This window comes from Lissotriton vulgaris, chromosome 4_1 (genome assembly GCF_964263255.1).
Source record: "Lissotriton vulgaris chromosome 4_1, aLisVul1.2, whole genome shotgun sequence".
Taxonomy (NCBI): Eukaryota; Metazoa; Chordata; class Amphibia; order Caudata; family Salamandridae; genus Lissotriton; species Lissotriton vulgaris.
The window spans coordinates 1,966,610,781-1,966,628,785 of NC_141691.1; the positions used below are offsets into that span (position 1 = coordinate 1,966,610,781).

Here is an 18,005-nt window from a genome sequence, read left to right on the forward strand (position 1 = left end):
CATTCCCCGTCGTCGGAGTGGGAGTCCCACGGTACATAAAATAGCAATAATATGCCATAATTATACAGTAAATACCATTAGAATAAACCAGGAAGTAAAGTAGCCAAGCTACAGTAGGAAAAAAACTTCCACATCTATGACTATCATAGTCATTTTGTATAGTCCAAACTACAGCCAATCAGGCGCCAGCACCCACCAGAATGTTCTCCCCAGAGGCTCAGGCTCTCAGATTTTCTCGCAAGGAGTGAAGGTAACCCAAAATAGCCTAACAGAGTCTCTGAGGGGAGGTGGGCGGGTTGCATGTGAATCTATGAAAGACACCAATACTGGAGAACCACAGATTACAGGTAAGTAACTATTGTTCTTCTCCAGTATTAGGGGTGTCTTTCATAGATTCACATGCCTGAATCAGAGTAGCTAGCAGTACATCCTTGTCAGGCAGATGAGCATGTTTGTCCAGCTTGCCAGTGAATAGTACATAAAACAGTATTATAGAATATACACATCTTGTTTACGTATAGTAGAATACAGTTCTGCAAGCAAATGTAACAAACATAGCATAAACAGAGCCTGACAGTGAAAAAGGAGGTGGGAAACAGAGGCTCACCTTATTTGAAAAGGTTCCGCAGGACTGCTCGACCCACAGACGTGTCTGCTTCGCTGGCTGTCTCCAGACAGTAATGCTTTGTAAATGTATGGCGACTAGCCCAAGTAGCCGCTCTGCAAATTTGCTGAATTGGAACTCCAGCAAACAAAGCCGTTGATGAAGATATTGCTCTTGTGGAATGAGCTCTAGGAGCTGCTTGCAGCGGTCGTCCCGCTTGCGTATGGCAAAAGGGAATGTACTTTGGATTAGTGCGGAGCACTACAGAGTCGCTTGGAAATTGCAGAAAAGGCTGTTGGATTGTAAAGGCCTGGAGGTCACTGACTCTTCTGGCGGATGTCAACGCCAGTAACAATGCCACTTTCCACGAGAGATATTTGAGGTCAGCCTTGTGAATGGGTTCGAAAGGATGACGCATAAGTTGTGCCAAGACCACATTGAGATGCCACATTGGTGGAGGTCGGCGTATTGGAGGAAACATCCTAAAGAGTCCCTTGAAGAATTGTTGTACAATCCTAGTCGAGTACAAGGAAGTAGTACCGTCTTGCCGATATCTGGATATCGCTGCCAGGAACACCTTTAAAGTTGCGTGAGAGAGACCTAATTTTGCCAAATGTAGGAAGAACGGTAGAATCTCTTCCGGTGTTGCTGAAAACGGGTGAAGCCCGTTTGCCTGACACCAAATGCAAAAACGTCTCCATTTTAGACTGTAAGTCCTTATTGTGGACGGTGCCCTCGCCTTGGCCAGTACCTCTTTGCATTCTTGTGGGATGTTCAAGTGGGGGAACTCCCGGTATTCAGGCGCCAGGCTGCTAATTTCAGAGATGCTGGATCTGGGTGACAGACCTGACCGTCCTGCATACTGAGTAGGTTCGGGACTGGATCTAATATAATTGGTTTGCACTCTGATAGTAGGAGGAGTTCCGTGAACCAATATTGGCGTGGCCATCTGGGTGCAATTAGGATTAGTCTGCACGGTTCCTTCTTCACTTTCCGCAGAACTCTGGGTACAAGAGGGATTGGTGGAAATGCGTACGCATAACTTAGGGACCAGTCCAGAGAAAACGCATTCCCTTGAGAGTCCTTTTGGGGATGCCAGCTTGCAAAGAGCTTGCATTTGCTGTTGGTCTTCGTAGCAAATAGATCTATGTCTGGGCGACCCCATAGTCGAAAGATGCGCTCCACCGTCTGTTGGTGAAGCTCCCACTCGTGAGTGGAGACCTTCGTTCTGCTGAGTGTGTCTGCCAAGACATTCTCTATACCTGGAACGTGCACCGCTTGAAGATGTACATCGTGTTCCAAAGCCCACGTCCACAACTCCTGGGCTTCCTGGGAGAGGAGGAGAGATCGAGTTCCCCCTTGCTTGTTGACGTAGTGCATGCTTGTTGTGTTGTCCGTCTTTATCAACACATTGGAACCTTGAATGACTGCATGAAACGCCTTGAGCGCCAGGAAAATGGCTCTCAGCTCCTAGCGGTTTATGTGCCAACGCTGTTGCAGGGCAGTCCACTTGCCACTGATAGTGAGGCCTTGAAGGTGCGCTCCCCAACCCTCGAGAGAGGCATCTGTCGTGATGGTGAGGCTTGGTGGCTCTTGGAGAAACGCACACCCCTTCTGAAGATGTCGTTTTTGCATCCACCATCTTAAAGAGTTTTGCATTGTCGGTGTGATCCTGATCATATCCTCGAACGTTCCTGAGACCTGTAGCCATTGCTGGGTCAGTTCTTCCTGTAGGGGCCTCATTCTGAGGCGACAGTTCGGTAGCAATGGGATGCAAGAAGAGACCATCCCCAGAAAGGATTTGAATATCCGAACAGAAACTGACTTTTTTGACAACAGTTTCTGTGCCATGTCCTTTATCCTGAGTTGCCTTTCCTCCGAGACAAAGGCCCGAAGTTCCTGAGTGTCCAAAGTTGCTTCCAAGAAGGCTTGTCTTTGTGACGGTTGCAGTTTGGATTTTTCGTGGTTGATGGAGAGGCCCAGGGATTTGAACAGGTGTAGACACTGTTGCAGATGCGAATGAACGACTGCTCGAGAACTGGCCTTTATAAGGCAGTCGTCTAAGTATGGGAATATTTGGATTCCCTGTAGCCGGAGATGCGCCGCTACCGGAGCCAGAACCTTGGTGAAAACTCTTGGCGCCGATCGTAGTCCAAAAGGAAGAACCTTGAATTAGTAATCCCTACCAGCCACCCTGAAGCGCAGGAACTTTCTGTGACGAGGTAGAATTGGAATATGGAAATACGCATCTTGGAGATCTAATGTGACCATGTGATCCCCTGCTGCCAAAAGATGCAATATTTCCTGGAGCGATAACATTCTGAATGTCAATTTTTTCAAGTATTTGTTCAGAGCGCGAAGATCTAGAATCGGGCGCCACTCTCCATTCTTTTTCTTTATCAGAAAGAATCTGGAGTAAAACCCCATTCCTTTCATCTTTTGAGGCACGCTCTCGATCGCTCCCTTCTGCATCATTATTCTGATTTGAGCAAATAATTCCTTCAGGTGAGCTGGGGGAGGGTCCTTTTGGAGAAACGTTTGGGGGAAATCTCTCGAATTCTAGGGCATGACCCCTGGACACTATGTCTAGGACCCATTTGTCTGATGTTATTGACTGCCAACTTGAGTAAAATTTGGATATTCGCCCTCCAATTTTTTCTTTTGAATAGGGCAGCGGTGGCGGCAGGTGAAAAATTTCATTGTCTTTTATCTTTTCCACGGTAACTTGCTCTACCCTTGTTTTGGGGATAGGAAGGCTTTCTTTGGTTGTAAGACTGATAGCGTTGAGTCTGGTACCTTTGGTTATTTTGCCTGTAAGAGGATTGCTGGCCATATCCACCTCTGGTGGAGGACACTCCCCGTCCTCTCGCTCCTCGAAAGGGCGGCTTTCGAAATTGAAGAGACACTAAGGATTTCGCAGTTTCAGAATCCTTCTTTATAGTTTGCAAGGCTTCTTCTACCTGAGGTCCAAACAGATATTCACCATCATATGGTAAATCCAGTACTTTATGTTGTACTTCTTGCCTAAAAGAAGTAGATCGCAGCCAACCCTGCCGGCGAAGAACTGCAGCTCCTGCCAGCTGCCGAAAACCCGTTGAGGCCACATCCACAGCTGAATCAATAATCTCCTCCGAGATTCTTTGGCCTTCATGAAGGATCTTGAGCGCCTCAGTCTTTGAAGGTTCAGGTAGAAGATCAAGATATGGTGCGATATCAGACCACATTTGCCAGTCATATCTTCCTAATATGGCCAATGAATTTGCCGCTCGAACCGTCGTAGCCGCCATTGTAGAGACGCGTTTTCCTATAGAATCCAAGCGTTTGCCATCCCTGTCAGGAGGGGCCGTCAGCTGGGACGAAGGATTTCTAGCCCTCTTCTGTGCCGCTTGAATTATTACAGAGTCCAGTTTAGGCTGTCCTATAAGGCATGCTGGAGATTTGTCTGGTGCCCTGTACTTCTTTTCCAAACGTGGTAGGACTGGAGGAATGGATGCTGGTGTTGCCATGACCTTAATTCCCTCCTGCCAGATGAAATCAATAATGGGAATTGACTTAATCTGTCTCTTTGGTTGGTCTTTAAAGTCATAAAGAAAACAATCCTGCTCTTAATGTTCCATATCTATATGAAAACGTTTAGTGGCGCGTTCCATCAAGAGATGGAAGCCAACCACGTCTACCGGTGGAGAAATCGAAACTGCTTGGCGCGAAGGGGAAGGTGTGTGCTCCTGATATTCATCCCACTCCGACTCATCTTGAACCTCACCTTCCTCCCTTTGTTCCTCCTCCTCAGAAGACAAAGGGTCGGCTCCTTCCGCCTGTACCTGTGAAGCAGGCGATGTAGGAAGTACTGGCTGCAAATTTGGTGTCGGAACCTCAGTATTAGGAGTAGTCGGCTCTGAGCCCGCTGGTTCTGAAGGTGGAAACCTCCTGTAGTAATCGTCCAACATGTATTGGAGATTGGACAGTAAAGCCATAGGCACTTGAGTGAGTGGCAAGGAATCCACCTGGGACGGCATCTGCACCGCTGGATGATCTTCCTCCTGCTCATCCTCCTTCAACTGGATATTCAATTCAGAAGGACTTGTAGCCACTCCAAACCTCTGATCTGTTTCTTCCTCACTATCCGAGTCCAAAAGACGGTCAGGAACTTGCGTCGTCGGTTTTGGTGTAACGAAAACCGTAGACGGAGACCATACTTGCAACGCGGTACAGGATGAAAACTGCGGCGTCGAAGGCGCGTTTTCCGATGTGTCAGTGGCCGATATTATAGACGCCTTTGAAATTGTCGTCGACAGGATGGATTTCGTCGACGGTACATCCTTCGATGACGGTACGCCATTCGTGGACGGTACCCCTTTCACCGACGGTACAACCTTCGTCGACGGTACGTCCCTCGTCGACGGTACACCCTTCGTCGACGGTGCGCTCTTCGTCGACGGGACGCCCTTCGTCGACGGTACGCCCTTCGTCGACGGTTTCATCTCCGTCGACGGTATGCTCCTCGTCGACGGTATGTTCTTCGTCGACGGTATGATCGTCGACGACTGGATGGCCGTCGTCGACGGATTGATCTTCGTCAACGGGATTTTAATCGTCGACGTGGAGGCCTTCGCCGACGGGACGCTAGTCGTCGTCGGAATGACCTTCGTCGGTGGCAGCGCCGTCGACGATATTGTCGCTGTCGATCTTCTCGATGACGGCAAGGCTTTCAGACTCGATGTCGACGAGGAATCGCCGACGGCCGTCGTCGACGAGATAGGCCTTACCGTAACATAGACCATAGTTGGGGAAGACGCCGCCGTAGTCATAATCAATGACGATTTAGGAGATGAGAAGGTCATCGTCGACGTGGATGAAGCATCGGCGGAGGTCTTCGTCGACGAGCTGACAGTGGAAGGCGTCTGAAAAGACGAGTCCAGAGAAGAACTCTGGACAGTTTTTTGAGGCAAATTCTTGGCGGGCTTTTTATGAGAAGAACTCTCCAAGCCCTTGCCTGAAGAGGCAGCCCTTGAACATGAAGGTTTGTCAGAACCCTTTGTAGGTTGATTTTTCTTAGCAACCGTAGCCTCAGAAGATGGTTGATGTTCAGACGCAGGCCTCTTCCTAGATACTGAAGTGGAACCCGAGGCAATACTGTCCACATCAGACACAGCCTTATCAGAATCCTTTAGCCTTTGTAGCCACAAAAGCAATCGACCTTCTCTGTCTCTGAGGGTCTTTGGAGGAAATTTCCTGCAGATCTTACAGTCTTTGACTAGATGATCTGGGTAGAGACAATATATACATTTCTCATGAGGATCCTCTTTAAAAAGCCGGAGCTTACCACAGGATTCGCAGGCTCTGAACAGAGACTTCCTTGAAGACATTTTACCAGAAAGAAGAGATATTCCAAAGAAACTGAGCAGAGCTCAGGGAGACTCCCTTCACACGACGTGCGGTAGAAAATCTGAGAGCCTGAGCCTCTGGGGAGAACATTCTGGTGGGTGCTGGCGCCTGATTGGCTGTAGTTTGGACTATACAAAATGACTATGATAGTCATAGATGTGGAAGTTTTTTTCCTACTGTAGCTTGGCTACTTTACTTCCTGGTTTATTCTAATGGTATTTACTGTATAATTATGGCATAATATTGCTATTTTATGTACCGTGGGACTCCCACTCCGACGACGGGGAATGATTCAGGCATGTGAATCTATGAAAGACACCCCTAATACTGGAGAATCCACGTTACCCCAGTCCATTCTACTCTGCACCGCTCCACGCCACTGCACTCTACTCTGCACCACTCTACACTACGCCACTCCACTCCCCACTGTGTCACTGGACTATTCTCTACACCACTCCACTCTGTACTACTCTACTCCTATGCACTCTAACCCACACTGATCTACTATGCATCACTGTACTCTAAAACACTCTAAACCAATCCGGGTTCCGCAGCAACCACAGCACCGAGACTGCCCTCATCGCCGTCACCGATGACATCAAGTCCCTGCTGGACAACGGAGAAACGGCAGCCCTCATCCTCCTGGACCTGTCAGCCGCCTTCGACACGGTCTGCCACCACACACTACAAACACGCCTCCAGACGCCGGGATCCAAGAGAAGGCCCTGGACTGGACCATCTCCTTTCTCTCTGACAGAACACAGAGTGTCCGCCTTTCCGCTCCAAAGCCGCCAAGATCATCTGCGGCGTACCCCAGGGCTCATCCCACAGCCCAACTCTGTTTAACATCTACATGGCACCGCTCGCCCACGTCGCCCGTCAGCACGACCTCAACATCATCTCCTACGCCGATGACACCCAGCTGATCCTCTCCCTCACCAAGGACCCCCACACCGCCAAAACCAACCTTCACAAAGGAATGAAGGCCGTCGCTGAATGGATGAGGAACAGCCGACTGAAGCTGAACTCGGACAAGACGGAGGTCCTCATCCTTGGATCCACTCCTTCGGCCTGGGACGACTCCTGGTGTCCGACCACACTGGGAACCGCTCCAACACCCACCGACCACGCACGCAACCTAGGGGTCATCCTCGACTCCACCCTCTCCATGACTAAACAGGTCAACGCCGTCTTCTCCTCCTGCTTCAACACCCTCCGCATGCTCCGCAGGATCTACAAGTGGATCCCCACTGAAACGAGAAGAACGGTCACCCAGGCCCTCGTCAGCAGCAGGTTGGACTATGGAACGCCCTCTACGCAGGAGCCTCGGCCAAACTCCTAAGACGGCTCCAACGCATCCAGAATGCCTGATCCTCGACATCCCTCACCGCAAACACATCACACCCCACCTGAGAGACCTGCACTGGCTCCCAGTCAACAAGAGGATAACCTTCAAGCCCCTCACCCACGCACACAAGGCACTCCACAACACCGGACCAACGTACCTCAATAGACGACTCAGCTTCTACACCCCACCCGCCAGCTCCGCTCCGCCGACCACGCCACAGTCCCCCGCTTCCGAAGAGCGACCTCTGGTGGCAGATCAATCTCCCACCTTGCCGCCAATACCTGGAACACCCTCCCCCATCCACCTACGGCAGACCCAAGACCTGCTGACCTTCAGAAAACTCCTCAAGACATGGCTTTTCGAGAGGTAGCAGCATTCTCCACCCCAGCGCCTTAAGACCCTCACAGGTGAGTAGTGCACTTTACAAATGATATGATTGATTGATTGAAACCACTCCACTCTATGTTACCCTACTCTGCAACACTGCACTCTATGCCAAATTACTCTACACCACTTTACTCACAACCAATACACTCTACCCCAATCTACTCTGCACCAAATCAATTTATGCCACTATACTTTATGCCACTGCACTCTAAGCCACTCTATTTTACTCTGTGTCAGTGTACTCTACGCCTCTCTATTCTACTATGCACCACTGTACTCAACACCACTGCAGGGTAAGTCAGTGTACTCCAGGGCAGTATACTCTGCAACACTGCACTCTGCCACTCGGTTTTACGCCACTCTATGCCACTGCACTCTTTACCACTCTAACCTATTCTGCACCACTGCACTCTAAAACAATCTACTCTATACCACTGCTCGCTATGCCACTTCACCCTATTCCGAAACTATCTACTCTGCCACTGCAGTCTACACCACTCAATTGCACTCTGTGCCCCTCCTCACCACACCACTGCACTCTACGCCACTTTACTCAAAACCAATACACTCTATGCCACTGCACTCTATGCCAATCTACTCTGCACCACGGCACTCTACGCCACAATAATCTACAACATTGCACTCTACGTCACTTTACTGTACACCACTACACTCTACGCCACTAATCCACACCATTGCACTCTACGACACTTCTCTGCACCGTTTTACTCTATGCCACTGCACTCTACTCTGCACCACTCTACTGAAATCTATGCCAATGGACTCCACCCCAATCTAATCTAACATGCACCCCTGCACTAGGAGACTGCACACCACTCTGCAACACTGCACTTTACACCACTTCACTCCTCTGAAACAATATACTCTATGACACTGTTCTACTCTGCACCACTCAACTCTACGTCACTCTACTGCTCTACACCACAGCATTCTACCCTGCACCACTGCACTCTATCCAACTTTACTCTACGTCACTCTACTCCACTCAGCGCAACTGCACTCTACTCTGCACTTTACACCACTTTACTCAAAACCAATGCACTCTATGCCAATCACTCTGCGCCACTGTACTTCACGCCACTTCACTATAGGCCTCTCTACTCCACTCTATGACTCGCTACGCGACTCCTTCTATGCCACTTTACTCCACTTTATTCTAAGATGTACTACTCCACACCACTCCACTCTGTGGCAATCTACCCCGCTGTACGCCACTCTAGTCTACAACACTCTACGCAACACCCTCCATGCCACTCAACTCTGCTCTACACCACTCCATGGCACTACGCCATTCCACTCTACTCAACTCTGAGACTGTGCTTCCCTCTACGCCACTCAGTTCTACTCACTTGCATTCTACCACACTCTACTCTATCCATACACTTCACAACACTGTACGCTATGCCATGACACTCCACCCTACTCCACTTTGCAACACTCTGTGCCTCTCTCCTTTACCCTACTAACTTTTAGCCAAGCTGAACAGCAGCCGCTCTGGTGTATAACATTGCTAAAACATATTGGCAAAGCCAATAGCTCTTGCATAGGCCAGACCCATTGACTTTGCCATTGTTTGTTTCATAAAAGCAAGCTTTTGACTGGATAATCCTTTACTGCTGCTGCTGAAAATGTTTTGAGTTGTGAGCCTGTTTTCACACCCCATGTGTCCACCTACCCCATGAAGACTCAGACTGCTCAATGACTGGTACTTAGCCCAGTCGCTCAGGACTCATAATAGGCCAAGTCCATCAAGAGTAAAAGGCCACAAACCCCAAGGTTTGGGCCAGTAGCTCCTGTGTGCCTCGTGGCCCTCTAAACAGGATTCTGAAGGGGTTTATATGCGGCTCCGTAATTTCGGATGGTGCAGAGTCAAAGAAAGCCGCACTGTTCCACCTATCCGGAACACTGCTTGAGACAATATTCCTGATCGAGTCTGGTGATTGGGGAGTAGTCTAAAGTGAGAAATTTGCAGTTAACAGTATCAATCAGAACCCCATCTCTCTTTAGTTCTTGTGATTTTTTTTAAAGAGTTGATACCTTGTGGTTTTCATGAAAGTTAAACTGGTCTATGTAAAGACCTAAAAAAATCCCATCTATGTTTCAGTAGCCGACGTGGCACTCTTGTATGTACTGATAGTAGCCTGGCTGCATCATTGAGGATATTCATGAGGGTGCACTATAAATTAAATGGCCTTTGCTTTTAGCCCCCACCTGTGTCTTTGCACCGCCTGAAAGTGCTTCAGGAAGGAGGAGGCAGGAGAGCAAACTCCGCAGACAGTCCATTAGACACCAATGATCTGTAGCATTATAGCAACCAGGGACAATAATACTGGTCCCCTGATATACCTTTCTTAAAAAAAATATTGTTCAGAGATTTTCATTTTGATTTATGTTTTTGGATCTTTAGAGAAGTAATTTAAAACTTGGGAAGACATTGCTGATATTGCTCGAATTTTTCTGGATGACATTTGAAAAAAAGGCAAACGTGTTGCAGTAATGATGTAATATTTTTGGAACCTTGAGACCTATATACTTTATTTTGGTGTCAAAACATGGGTTGTGGGGGTCAAGTAGTCTAATAGAGACAGAAAATAACTCCTCAGAACAACCTTTCCGCCATTTTCCAAAACGGAATTATTAACAGAGGAAGAAGAGACCTATATAAAAAATGAAAGAAATAATGGTTCCTAATCCTTTTATGTATACACCAAGCAAAGTTTATGATCTGAATATGGAAAAAAATTATGTTTATCACTCCTGTTTTAGGATTAAATCAATGTTTATTATTAGCAGAACACATCGCTTCAACATACAATGTACTGTTGCCTACAACCCAGCGGGCCAGCTACTCCTAAATTCTGTAAGCATGTAACAGTTCCTAGACCATAGGCTACTTATATTGATGCAATACACAGCATGACGCCTACAACCCTTAATGGGCACTACCTACAGACAAAATAGTAGAGGATCCATAACTGTGAAAAGTATGCCCCAGCTCAACTATATACCACATTATGACAGGCGAGGCCACGGGTCTCAGCAAGAGCTAACGGTGCTCCAACTTAACCCCCACTCCCCTGAACTGGTGTGTCCTACGCCCAAACTCGTTGTGAGCTAGTGATCAGAACATGCTTGATAGTCAGAGTCAGGGGCAGTTTTCGACGCTGCAGGTGCCGTGAGTCGAAGAAGGCGGAGGTATTTTGGGCATGTGAGCTCGTTTAATTCGGTGGACAAGAGGGACACCATCGGTTGCCAAATCTCCCGAAATCCCTAAGCGGAGTTTGTGAGAGGCCTGTATCCGTTCCATCCCCAGAGTGTGCCAAAGCCCACGCAACAACTCAGTGTGTGACGGTACTGTTTGCGACCCCCAGTGCGATAAAATATTCTGGAGTGCTGCTCCCAATGCTAATCCCATCTGCTTCCCTCTGCCGAATCTCAAGGGGAAAGTTAACGAATATGGAAGCCCCAGTACTACAGAAGCTGGAAATCATTGGATCTGTGTCTCGAAGTGCTGGTCTATTTCATCCAGAATTCTGGGCCAGTAAGCTGCTAATTCCCCGCACTCCCATAGTTGGTGCATCAGCGTGCCCTGCTCCCCACGCCCCCTCCAACAAGTAGGGCTGCGGTTCGGGTTCCCTTTATTGAGTCGCACTGGGGTCAGATACCAGTACGTGGCGATCTTGAAGGCGGTTTCCTGCTGGCGGTGTTTTGCCCTGTATGTTTGGCCCTTTAGAAAATCTCCCTCCATTCTTTCTTGGTGAGTTTCCTATGGACCTTCTCCCAAACCTCTGGATGGAGGAGCCAGTGTCGTATCAGAAAGATATTGGAATCTTTCTGAATCTGGCAGGGAATAGTTTTAGTGTGCCTGGGAAAATGGAAGAATCCCCTCCACGTCAAGCAGGTGTCCTCCTCTTTGCATTCCGTTGTTCTCCACCCCTTGAACGCCCTCTCATCGAACCCCGGTGCGAATTCATTGTTATCAAATACGGGTGTCATTGGGTAAGGGAAAGTTGTCAACCCCTTTCTGCTGGCCACCCTGTCCCACACCTGCAATAACGTGTTTGTTATAGGGGAGCCCTTCACTCTTGTTTTAGACACATTTTCATAGTTCACTTTTTTTTGTTTTTGTTTCGGCAATCACTTGTATTACATTTGCAGAATGTTGAATAATTAAGAGTACAGATTGGACTATGCTACAAACACAAGAAATCTGCAATACGAGCATGAATATCCTCTGCCTAATAAAGCTATGCCTGTTGATCAGTAGGTTTACATCATCTATACTGATGGTTCTGCCCAGCTTGCAATGGGGACACATCACCAAACTAATTTCCAATAAAAAAAACAGTACAGAAAATGATTGCTTTTAGTTTTCAGGACCTCAACTAGTTAAATAATTGAATGTCTTGTGATTCAGTGTACTTTTGAAATATAAAATAGTCCCTCATTCAATGCAATGGTGTTGTGCAACTTGTACCTCCTTTGGTAAAACTGTTTGTTTGTTGGGCAACATAAACATCATGATTGTGCCAGAACTGATTTATGCACACCCTCAGGAGATGTTGATGTATCAACTAGCCACAGTGCACCATCTGTGCCCCTAACCTTACAGGGCAACAAATGTGTGTGCAACCTTAGAACATGACAACCTTGATCCCCGAAGGAAATCGTGGTAACTGATCTTGAACCTTTTGTTTGGACTCACATACATACCCTAAGAAGTACACAAGAAATACTCTGCAAGTCTTTTCAATGTTTATTTAAGCATTGTGATTCTTGCATAAAATACGTGCGCTGGTGATAGAATTAAACAGATTAGCGTAATTAGCATTACAAGTACAGAGAAAAGGGTGATAATTTCACCATAGTGCTAAGGCAGTGAATTTTTCAGGCATAAAAGTACTTTGTATAGTTTTACTACCACCGTGTTCACTAATCTAATATTGCCTAGGGTGGGTGATCTGCCAAATCCCTGCCTGGGTAGACCAATTCCCTCTTACCTGTGGGTAAGTGTCATCAGGTTGCCCGTCTTGGTGTAGAGCTGGACATCCCTCGTATTGGTACGCAGAAATAAGCTGAGCTGCAATTCTGACATATGGTAACCCTGCAGTCTCAGCTGAGTGCTCCTCTGCCCAAAAAAGTAAGTGGTTGTGTATTTATAACAATAGAACCCATGTGGCCATGAGGCAATCCCTGTCAGGCTGTACATGTTTATTCTAGTTGGGTAGTGTACTCGCCTTTTAGACAATAACAAAAAACTAACACTTGTGCAGTGAACTTTATCCCTTGTACTGAATGTGCAAGATTTCGTGCTAGAGTGCCTATGAAGTGGACAGGTAAGCAATGCAGATTCAGAGAATGTTATCCTGCATTGCCACGCATGAGAATGTATGTCAAAAGTCATTGTGTGTAAAAGAGACGGCAACTTAAGAAACGTGAGGGTGTAAAATGGGAGCAATTCTAACCAGGTCTAACCTAATAACTCAACATAAGCACTCAACAGGGGGTGAAATGATAAACTAAACAGCCAAAAGCATAAGGCGAGAGTGACTTATGGCTCAGGGAGCAGCCAAAGCTCACTCATTGCACATTTAAAAGAGCTGGCAACAATATTTCACACTGACAAATGTGCAGTTAAGCCAGATCTAAAACAAGACTAGACTAGTGCCCTGATGAAGGTATGTATTACAACAATAACGTAGTATGATGGTTAAAGCTAAGCATCAGCTCAGAGAACCCAAAAAATCCTTATGCTGCAAAAAGACAATATTCTGTATTTCTGTGTCTTCTAGGGCACCGGACAGGCGACTCTAGCTAACATGATTTAATGGCAACAGGAAGATGTTCAGTTATTGACTTGTCAAAGACTAGAATATTTAGGCACTTGACCAACAGCCAGTCTCAGAAAACCTGACAGAACCTAGCCAGTAGCCGACAGGCACATGCAGAATGAAGAAAAGACAATAGTAGCAAAGCCGGGGCATGACCAGAGCGGGGCTTGGATGTGTTCCTGGCTGGTTTGCTACACTTTTCTCTTTGGCTATCAAACAGGAATGACAGATTTCATCAGAAAGAGATCAAATCCATGAGTAGTGCTGTGACAAAGCGCAAGATAGTGTCAAAGTGTTCGTGTTTGAGCTGGTCGCTTTCTCGTCGCAAGGCAACTCTTTGTTCCAAGACTGTCTTCCATGTGTCAAAGACACTCAATTACTTTCACGATAAAACAGGATCGATGTGGCCTTTCTTGTGAGAAAACCGTGAAGTTAAAGTAAAAAAAGAATGCCGTTGTCGGCGAGTCAGAACAGATCGGTGCACAAGCTAATCTTGAAAGGTAGGGTTTAAAATGACAGGAAGAGGGATCTATTAAAATCCAGCAATGTGCGGTTGAAAACAAAACATCGTGTGAGGATGTACAGTTTGATACTTTTCTGACACACCTCTGCTTCAATTTAGAAGCTCAAATCAACTTATTAACATTAGTGAGATGTGTCAAGCCATCCTCTACGAGCCACATCTGTAACACCACCCTCACTGTCGACAACAAAGTAGTCTGAGGCAGCCTATGAGCAACGTTAATCACCACTGAAAAGAAAAAATACAATGAATCATTTGAGCTACACCCACCGTTTCTTGGCAACAATAAGTAATTAAGAGCCCACAGCTATGCTGTCCACCTTCAGCATCAGCATAAGTCTTTTAATAAAACGTCAAAAAAAATTTCCTTCAGATTTGCTTTCTGTTTTTAGGACGAGCCTGGGTAGCGCATGCGCATGTGCTGCGAGGCATGTTGTATTGGAGTATGGACTTGAAGTCTCGCCCACTCTGCCAATATTTTTCATTCGCTTGTGTCACTGTCCTTCGTACATGCTAGCTTCTGATTCGTTAAAAGGCTTGTTAGTCACTCCTTAGTACCACCTTGTCTTCATTTGTAGCCTCTGATGACGATTGGACCTTTTCCTGTGTCCTTACTGTATAGCTTGTATTAGCCTTAGAGCAAGAAGAACAAGTTACTTACCTTCGGTAACGATATATCTGTAAGAAACATTAGTTAGTATTAGATTCCTTACCTTAGAATATCCCCAGGCGTCAGTCTGGATCCGGAAACTTTTGCGTAGCAGTACCCCTGCACGTCGGTAGGCGTCGTCTGCAGGCGTCCCCTGCGGCTCCGCGTCCGTCGTCGGCGTCGTGATGACGTCGCTGGAGTATATAGACGCCGCCTCCGCGCGCTGACGTCAGTTCTTTGTACACAGCTTTTCCGCGCCAGAACACGCAGAGCTGTGTGAGAACCAACACTGGTGCCATTTTGAAACTAGGGCCCTGAAAGGGATGTCCTTAACCCTAGGTATCAGTTCGCAGAACGGGGAGGATGGGTGGGTTCGGTAAGGAATCTAATACCAACTAATGTTTCTTACAGATATATCGTTACCGAAGGTAAGTAACTTGTTCATCTGAAAGAAACACGTTAGTATTAGATTCCTTACCTTAGAATAGATACCCCAGCAATACCAACCCCGGTGGTGGGTCTGCGAACCAATACATTCCTACACCAGAAAGTCCTGGAGAACAGAACGGCAAAAGAAGCCATCCCTCCGGACTTGACTGTCCAGGCAGTAGTGCCTCGCAAAGGTGTGCAGCGAGGCCCACGTAGCCGCCTGGCAAATGTCCTGCAAGGGGACTCCCCGGCCCAGGGCAGTAGTAGCCGCCGTGGCCCGAGTGGAATGGGCCCTCAGCCCAACAGGAGGCTCCTTCCGAGCCAAAGAGTAGTACGCTTTGATGCACAGAACGACCCACCGAGAGATGGTCCGTTTATGTACCGCCCGTCCCTTCCTCGCACCCACGTAGCCAACAAACAGTTGGTCATCCACCCGGAACTCGCGTGTGCGATCCATATAAAATGAAAGCGCACGTTTTGGGTCCAGACGATGGAGCCGCTCTTCATCCTTTGAAGGATGCGGAGGCGGGAAGAAGGAAGGGAGGGTGATGGACTGCCCGATGTGAAAAGCAGAAACTACTTTGGGCAGGAAAGAAGGTCTAGTCCTTAGAACCACCTTGTCAGGAGGAATGGACAGGAAAGGGGGTTGGACAGAAAGAGCCTGGAGCTCACTCACACTCCTGGCAGAGGTGATGGCAACCAGGAAAGCCGTCTTTAAAGTCAGAAGACGGAGAGGACAAGAATGAAGGGGCTCAAAGGGAGCACACATCAAAAAGGTTAGAACCAGGTTCAAGTCCCACTGAGGCATCACAAACGGAACAGGTGGATACATGTGTGTGATGCCCTTCAAGAATCTCGTTACAATTGGGGACTTGAACAAAGAAGGCTGATCAGGAAGCCTTAGAAAGGCTGAAAGGGCCAAAAGGTAGCCCTTGATAGTGCCCAGAGCAGAGCCCTGCTGGGCAAGAGAGAGAAGAAAAAGAAGAACCTCGGAAAGAGGGGCAGAAAGAGGATCCACAGCCTTTGCTGTGCACCATGCCACAAATCTGTTCCACCGACAGGCGTATACCGACTTTGTGGAGGGACGCCTGGCTGCCAGAATTACATCACAGACTTCAGGAGGCAAGTCAAATGGCCTCAACTGCCGCCGCTCAATCTCCAAGCATGGAGGTGGAGACTGGACAGGTTCGGGTGAAGGACCATCCCCTGCTGCTGCGACAGAAGGTCCTCCTGAGGGGGCAGGCGGATCGGGGGACCGACTGACATGCTGAGTAGCTCGGGATACCAGTACCTTCGAGCCCAGTCCGGAGCCACAAGGATAACTTGGGCCCGGTCGCGCCTGATCTTCTTCAGCACTCTGGGCAGAAGTGGTATAGGTGGAAAGGCGTATAACAGACCGCAACTCCACTCGCGCCGAAAGGCGTCGCCGTGCGAGTGCCGTCTTGGAAACTCCAACGCGCAGAACTGATGACATTGCGCGTTCTCTTCTGTGGCGAATAGATCTAACTAAGGCTCTCCCCATTGCAGAAAGAGGCCTTGCGCCACGTCCGAGTTCAGACGCCATTCGTGATCCATCGAGCACCGACGGCTGAGTTTGTCCGCCCTGGCGTTCAGAGAACCTGCCAGGTGTTGAACCGTCAAAGTCACGCCCTGACGTTCCAGCCACTGCCAGAGGCGCAGAGCCTACTGGCAAAGGGTCCACGACCCCACCCCGCCCTGTTTGTTGCAGTACCACATGGCGGTGGTGTTGTCCGTGAACACCTGCACTACACTCCCGGCACAGGAGAACCGGCGCCGCGCGGGGACGGCGTCGGGGGTAACCCCGATGGAATCGGCGCCGGAGCGGCCGGCAGACCACCCGGCGTCAACCCCGAAGGCCCTTGCGGCGCCGGGGTCGGAGCCGTCGGCGGCACCGGGGCCGGAGCACCTGATGGCGTTGAGTCAGGGACACCCGAACCGCCAGGGCCCCCAGACGGTAGCACTGGGCCCGAAGGCGCCGTAGGCCCCGTCGGAGAAGTGAGCGCCCTCATGGCCATGAGGAGCGCCTCAATCTCCTCAGGCGTCGCACCTTGCCCGGGGACCGGAGGGTATGGAGCAGGCCGCGCCGGCGACTCACTCGGAGCCGCGGGGTTGGGGTCACCCGAACCCCCGGCCGCGTCGTGCGAGCGTCGGGGGGAGTCGGGGGTACGATGACGACGCCCCGACTTCTTGTGTTTCTTACCTGAAGAGCCCGACGAATGGTGACTACTTCCGGAGCGTCCGGCGCGGCTCCGCGACCGCTCCCTCGAACGCTCCCTGGACCTTCGGCCGGACCGGGACCGCTCCCGACGCGGGGCCGACACCCGGAGCTCGAGTAGCTTGCGGGACCGCTCCCGTCTAGCCTTATTAGTCAGAGCCCGGCAATCGACGCAGGCGTCCACGTCGTGGTCGGGGCCCAGGCACCGGAGGCAGAGTCGGTGATGGTACGTGACCGACATCGTGCGGTCACAACCGTCACAGTTCTTGAAACCGGGCATCCTACCAGGCACCAAAAAGATATAGAAAGTTGACAAAACTTGGTCAAAAGACCGGAGTACTGCTCTTCGGATCTGCGCTTACTGGCCCGGAAAAAAGAAGAACTGACGTCAGTGCGCGGAGGCGGCGTCTATATACTCCAGCGACGTCATCACGGCGCACGACGCCGACGACAGACGCGGAGCCGCAGGGGACGCCTGCAGATGACGCCTACCGACGTGCAGGGGTACTGCTACGCAAAAGTTTCCGGATCCAGACTGACGCCTGGGGATATTCTAAGGTAAGGAATCTAATACTAACGTGTTTCTTTCAGA

The 18,005-nt window shown here is 49.0% G+C and overlaps 1 protein-coding gene across 3 annotated transcripts in view; it reads right to left on the minus strand.

Annotated features, from left to right (window-relative positions):
- Positions 1–18,005, minus strand: part of TSNARE1 (t-SNARE domain containing 1) — a 1,291,163-nt gene that overhangs the window by 199,552 nt on the left and 1,073,606 nt on the right. The window lies entirely within an intron of this gene.